The following is a 7,377-nucleotide window of genomic DNA, read 5'->3' on the forward strand; positions in this document are numbered from 1 at the left end:
AAGGAAGGAAGGAAGGAAGGAAGGAAGGAAGGAAGGAAGGGAGGGAAAGAAAAAAGTCAGGTTGAAAACAGCACAGTCTAATAGTAGGACTCTGAGAAGAATTCTCTTTTTGATTATTGTTTTATTACTAATTGTCTCAAGTATAATATGATTGGTTCAGTTTGGATTTGCTTTTGCTTTTGGTGGTACTGGGGATAGACCCCAGAGTCTCACACATGCCAGGCAAGGACTCTTATGATAACTCCCAACCCAGTACGGTAGAATTCCATCAGTGTAATCAAATTCTTATCAGATCCACCCACACTCCGAGAACCAGGTGTTACACACACCTGTCATCGCAGCAGGAGGAAGCTGAGGCTCCACAGTAGGCTAAATACTGAGTTCCAGCCCAAAATTGCTGTCTTAAAATAATAATATTTTTTTTAATTTTACCTCTGGAACCGGAGTGGTAGACAAAAGGCTTCCAATGCACTTCAAGTAGGACCCAAGAACATCACTTGGGAACTAGCAGGAGACAGGGAGGAGGCAAAAAGAATTCAGAACTCAAATCAACTTCAGCAGCAATTCTACCAATTTGTACATGAAGAAAACGGATTCCAGAACATGTCGGCTCTTGGAACAGGTCAAAAGTCATTGAGATTCGATGAAGTGTGGAAGCAGGCCTAACATGGACAGTGAGAGGCATGAATCCAACAGGGGTTTGAGAAGAACAAAGGCTCCATTCCTGCCTACTGGAAACCAAGCCAAAGTGTGGCAAAGCCTGCCAGTTACTAACTAACTTGCATTAAAGAACCTGAGTCCTAAACGTTCCTGGATTTCTATGTATTTTTATTTGAGGTGTTTTATGTTTAAGGTCTGGTAGTATTTGGCTCTTTGTTTTACTGAATACACTGTTTTATTTTCAAGATTTTCATTTCTTCCTTTGTTCTTTCTTTCTTTCTCTCTTTCTTTCTCTTTCTCTCTTCTTTCTCCCTTTCTTCTTTCCTTCCTTCTCCTTTTTGGAACAAAAAACTAAAACAGAAGACACATTCACTCTAAAATCAACTGCTACAGAGACACCACCTACCCACCAAAGCCACGGGTGTGTCTTAGATTCCCATCCTCAGAACGTGAAAAGGCATTCCCACTCATGGAAGTGACTTGACTTCTGTCTCACCCTCCAGTACCTCACCCTCCTATACTCTTCTTAGCTTAGAACTGTCCTACACATGACAATCCCTCACGGAAGAGGCAACCTTCCATCCCCTGGATAGACCTAGTGCACATGGCTCTGAATGGGAGATTCCTACCTCTTTACCCACTCAAGGACTTTACTCTGATGGCAAAGATTTTCTTTCCTGGATCATCAAACATTAGCTTCAATCAGATCATCTGATGGACAACGTACTATAGTCTCCACCAGTCCCTGATCCTTCTAGAAAGGATCCTTTCCTTGTTGTATTCAGATCTGCCCTGTCCTCTGCTCCCGGTATCTCTATCCCACTTCCGCTTTCTCCTCTAGTCTGTCTCACCATCACTACACTGTGGCGGAACTGGAGAGGATCAGGAACCAGCTCCACCTTCTCTCTCCACCCGCATCTTACCCAACCTAAGTTTCCTCTGGAACCACCATCCTTCCCTAGCTCCCACATTACCCTGTTTTCTCATCTGATTTTATGGTTGCTTCTTTGCAGGTTCCTTTACAAATGCTGTTTTCTGCCAGGAGCCCGTGTGAGCCATGTTATCCTCATTCTATGCACCTCAAGCTCATGACCTCTCATCCCTCCAGTCTTCTTAAGTTGACCATTTCATCATTTGTCATTGACAAGAGAGAGGCATCACTGGAGACAATGCAAAGGAGGGAGGAATTTCTGTTTCCATATTCTAAATATTTATATATTTTAAATTTAAATCCCTGTGTGTTGCTGACTCAAGAAATAACTATAAGTAATAGATTATAATAGCTGTTTAATAGCTTTAAATAACCCTTTTTGTTTTGATACTTAATTTTTAGTTTTGATATAAGGGTTCAGTAAATACACTACAACTGAGGTCTTTCCTATCCCTATTGTTTCGCTCTTCACTGTGATTCATGACCTCATTAAATTGACCAGGCAAGCCTGGAACTCACTCTGTATCCTACATAATCCTTCAACTAGTGATTTCCCTGCCTGGGACTATAGGCATGCATCTAACCCTTGATTTCAAATGTGTTTAAATTATAATTTTTGCTACAACAAATCTTTTAAAGTGAGTAAGTTGTACCTTCTGAGAATCAGGACTCTACCAATTCTTAGAAGATGTTCTTTGGGAATGTGCATTGTACAGTGAGAGTAAAACTCTTTTCCATGAATTATAAAAATGCCAGGTTTTTATTCCTTAATCTGTCTTCATAAACTCAGTTGATTTTAAAATCATTCCCCTCTTCTTTATGATATTGGGGTGAAAACGGTATCGAAAGCTATTTAAGGTTATGGCGGACAGAATAAGTAGTTGATGGTTAATAAGACACCATAATTATAGATGAAATAATCTGTATATAATGATCTGTATACATGTATGCATCTTGGTGCATTTTCCTCCAAATTGATTGTTTTATAAATTTTCACATAATTGCTCTAAATTACTTCTCAAGATGCTTTCAGAATACTGCATAAAATACAGGTTAAAAAAAATCCACAGAATCAATTACCTTTTTATTTCCATAAATAAACATCAGAACCTAAAAATTTAAGACACACTTTGTCTTTCCCTAGATGACCCCAAGCAAGTAGTATCTCCTGAAATTTCAGATCCCTGAATCCAACAAGGAAATACCTTTCACCCAGGGCTTAACAACCAGTTCGCTGCTTATACACCGCATTCAGCTTGCTTATCTTGTCAAAGCTGTGGGCATGAAGTGTGGTGCAAATAGGAAGTGTGCCAATTCACTGGCTGAAATTCTAAAGCTATTTGCTGACCTAATGTTTCTAAAGATGGAGTTGCACCCAGCAGCCAGATGTTGGCTGTTGCTTATGACCAAGTCATGCATATGCATACTGAGAACAGTTTGATAAGAATGCAAAAAATTAGACATATGAGGGACACTTTCTGCTAACTCAAAACCTACTCTTTACTTAAAATAGCTAAAATTGCCTGTAGACTCCAAGGCCAAGCAAAGGAGTGGAAGACTAAGCAAATTGTTCACAGCTGCACATGCTAATGAGAAAGAAAAGGAAGATATGGTCTGCCTTGTCTACTGTCTTTGAGTCCCATCTTACTCAACAAACACCTTGAGTTTCTGTAAAGACATTTGAATTAATTACATGATTAAACTGGTAGTGCAGGTTTTCAAAATTGCTTATGGTCAGCACTGAGTTATTTACATTTGTTTAAGAAAAGAAGGAAACTGTATTTAAAGATTGCTGTGAGTGGATTAAGAGCCACAAACAGTAAAACACTGAAGTCTACACACCAAGAGCAGAAAAAAACATGCTGCAGCCCCACCTGCAACACACATACACACAGGTGATGGTATCAAAAGATCGGAAGACTACCTTCTCTGCTGGCTGCCTTCTCTAAAAAGAACCCCAGAGTCATGGTCTGTTCCCCAGCTTTGTTTGTTGACGCCAGTTTGTTACCCGAGCAGTCAAGATGTAAAAGATGATGAGTTGGTCAAAGTTGATTATTGACAAACAAACGTGGGGATTCTTTTTACAAACTTTCTTATTGGCAACCATCACATAACCAGCTCTTGGCCTTTGCCCTACTTTCTCTTAAGCAAGCCTGGCTGTCTCCAGTGCTGTGAAAGATGCTACAGAAGTCTTGAGGCATCTTCTTAGAACTCTCTTGCATTTCCTCAATTTTGGTGAAATACAACTCTCTGAGAACATGATTTGCTCTCACATTCTTGTGCGTTCCCATCTACTGTGAAGGGAAGTTCCATAAAACACTGAGACGAACTCCCGAAAAAATGAGGAAGAGTGTCTACAGGATTTCTATTTCTACTTCGAAATTACACCTGTATTGTTAAGACCCTTGACATTCTCCAAGATCTATGAGGATTCTAAAAGATCTTTGATAATGTGAACTATAGCTATTCAGATTTGCTAGGCTGAAAGTTAACAATGAGAAAAAAATGTTAAAGTCACATGGAACACACCCTTATAAGTAACCATTCTGAACATTTGCCAAACTTGGTTAAGAAAGAGATACAACTGTAAATAAGGTAGCAGTTGTCTGAATGACTGGATCCTCTGCTTATTCTGTATGATACCATTCAATGTTATCTTAGGCAAACTCCCATACTTAAGCTACTTAAGCTAACTCAAGCTCCTTAAGAATGGATACACTCTTCCAAAGCAAAATGGCAAAGATTAACTAGTACTCAGTGCCATTTTGTTAAATATTTTGAGAATTGTCAGCATACTGAATTTTAATTTTATTCCTATTTTACAGCTAAAAAAAATAACAATATGGAGATTAGGTGGTTTATGATCTCATTGCTATCTAGAAATGTACTTGTAAGGCTGAGTCATACTGAGCTATACAAACTAATATAATGGTTCTACATTAATATTTACAATCAATCTAAATATTCAATAATGTATGATTGGTCAGTTCAACATATCCACAGACTGAAGACAGCTCATAGTCTTTAGTTATTAGGTTATCATCCCCTATATGATATATAACTCAGAGTAGAGACTTAATAGTGTTTGCTAAAAGTATGGATGAATATAGAGTTGCAATTATTTAAAAAGACGTTTTAATAAAATCATAAATCAGGGGAGAATGCCATATAAAATCTAACTCCTAAATTTGTGAGTTTATGAGTAGATTGCATAGTATAAAGGAAAATGTGTAAAGCATAATGTAAATACACATTTTTTTTTCTATGTGGTAATACGTGCTAGATAATCAATAAATACTAAAGGAGTAAGTAAATAGACAAAGGTCATTTAAAAGCAATTAACTCCTTAGAGGAGAATAAGTATGTATTATTATTTTGTTCTTTGCAATTTTTCTATTATTTAACAAGATTTTTGACAATAAGTGTGAATTATTTTTGTAATAAAAAATAATATTAAAACACACGATCAATCTGGGAAATACAATTCAGAATGTTAGGACAAAAGTAGAATATATAGTATACTCCATGATCCAATCAAAACCTTGCATCTATTTCTCCTTTATGCTTATTGTGTTTGAACAAAAAAGACTCATCAAAAGTTGAAGACAATGATAGGCCTAATATTTCATGGATATTATTGTTGGAATTGAGTCTAGAATCTAGGTCACTAGCTTTCTAGGAAGTGGTTCTATTCATGGTAGTAAGGTGCTTAGAGTGCCTATCAGTGAACAAGTGCCCCTTGAGATTCTCAGTATGACAGTGGGGCAGCTCCTACTCACATGTGGAAGTGTTTGCTGCCTAACTTTGATAAATTATCCGAAAAATCCAAAGGTTTATGAAATGTCCTATGTCTTCGGCAAATGTGTGAATTGCTTTCTTTCTTTCAAATTTGGGTGCACTGGACAAGCATGTGTTCATTGTCCTAGGAGAACTCCAGAATCCTCAAAATGCTTGTAAAGGAGTTAGCTATCAAAAAGAAAGAAAAATGAATATATATATAAAATATATAATATATATTATATATATTATGTATATATAATTTTACCAGCATGATGGTGTACGGTGGGGAGATGTGGTGATATACAGAAAGGAAGGGAAAACAAACATGGCAACTTTTGTCTTACTCTCTCTTTACTCCTCAAACATGTTTATTAATATTTAAACAATCAAACAATCAGCTTCAGGCCTAGGAACCACACTAGGAAAGACAAGGGTTAAAGGCAAGCCAACTCAGTTCTCTGACATGAACCTTATCAGAGGCTAAGGCATGTGTTTCATCATTTTATTTTTTTCTATTTAAAAATAAATATGAAATGCTATTTAAAAAAAAAGTATACAGTTAAAATGAAAGTGTCTCTTCCCATAAAATATGTTTTCCTTAGAGGAAGTTTTGTAAAACTTTGAGAGAAGGCCATTAAACTTCTCTATGCATTTCACAATTATTGCTTAATTTAAAATTTAACTCTTCATGAGCTCAATGAAAACAGAGACCAGCTTCCTTGGCAAGGTCTCACTCTATCTGTGATATAATTTCAGACTGCATAGGTTTATTTCATTAAATTCTCTGTGAATCTCTTTGACTGCAATTTCAAATGTATTCAACAAACAGAAGCAACACAAAATATACTCCTTTTCCCAAATTAGAATCCCAAATATAATACTAGAATCCACCCATTCTCAGTGGCACATCTCTAACACTCTCCACTGCCCTTCAGTGAAAGCAGTTTAAACCATTAGTCAACATCAGGAGCATTTTTCATAACCAAGTGTCTGAAGTGATGAATATCTATTTAAATCATTACAAATTGTAAAAGACGTAAAGAGGTTAAGTCACTTATTTCAAAACCAAGTCCCTTTCTCCCTTCCATCTTCTGAACCCCGGTTCTAAAATGATATTCACATTCAAAATTCAACTTGATAAAGTATTTTCCAAAAAAAAAACAGATTTGACCTGTTCTCCTGTCAGTCACAAGTTACCCAAAGCCTGAGAGCAGCAGTGCTTGTCAGTTCAGGGTTAGTTTTTCAGTGTTGTTTGTCACATCACACAGCAAACCATTAAATATCCAGGAATGCTCTGCGTACATAACTTTTTTATCAATTAAAATTTAAATGAGTCACCAAACTGCCCCTAAACATCTTCGCAAGCAGCACTCAAACCCAGGAGTCAGGAATCACTGGGTGGCATCACGTGGAACACAAAGGCACGCCAACTCACTTCTCTATAAAGACTCAATTTCCCAGCACCCGCTGAAGGAAACAACCTATACCTTTATTCCAATCTGCTCTTAGACCCAGGAAACCAAAGCCTCATCAGTTAGAAGGAAACTGAAGCCTGCTTTGTGAATCTTTCCCAGAGGCAGAAGAGTGAAAGAAGTGAAGTTTTAGCACGGGTAGCCGCCTTCCTCCTGGGAAGCTGCCCACGGATAGATGGAAAGTGCAAGAGGAAGCAGGCAGGGAGAGTAAATGCATTGCTTACAGTTCCCAGAGTTAAATGAGAATCCTCAGGCTGCTCTGTGCCTTCTGGCTCTCAGTCGGGAGCCCTTCACAGTTCCGACTTCGAGAAAGTCTTCTCCCGCTGGTAGGAGGGGCTAAGAAGTGGGCAGGTCTCTGTGGATGTTAAGGTGGAATTCAAGCAAGCTCCTCTGGTGAAGACTAACATTCTAAATGGACATGTTTAGTTTTCAGAAACAGGCCTTTCAAGTCAGAAAATATACTTTAAAAACATGTGATCTAACTGGTCCTAGGGGTGTGCATGAAAATATGCTTTAAAAACATGTGACCTAACT

General features: G+C 37.7%; 1 protein-coding gene across 1 annotated transcript in view; it reads right to left on the minus strand.

Moving 5' to 3' along the window:
• Pla2g4a (phospholipase A2 group IVA) overlaps nucleotides 1-7,167 on the minus strand; it is a 138,851-nt gene extending 131,684 nt beyond the window's left edge. The window contains exon 1 of the mRNA XM_021197604.1: nucleotides 7,068-7,167. The gene's annotated coding sequence lies outside the window, so the exon portion shown is untranslated. The remainder of the gene's footprint in view (nucleotides 1-7,067) is intronic.
• Nucleotides 7,168-7,377: the final 210 nt, after the last annotated feature.

This window comes from Mus pahari, chromosome 5 (genome assembly GCF_900095145.1).
Source record: "Mus pahari chromosome 5, PAHARI_EIJ_v1.1, whole genome shotgun sequence".
In the NCBI taxonomy this organism is placed as follows: domain Eukaryota; kingdom Metazoa; phylum Chordata; class Mammalia; order Rodentia; family Muridae; genus Mus; species Mus pahari.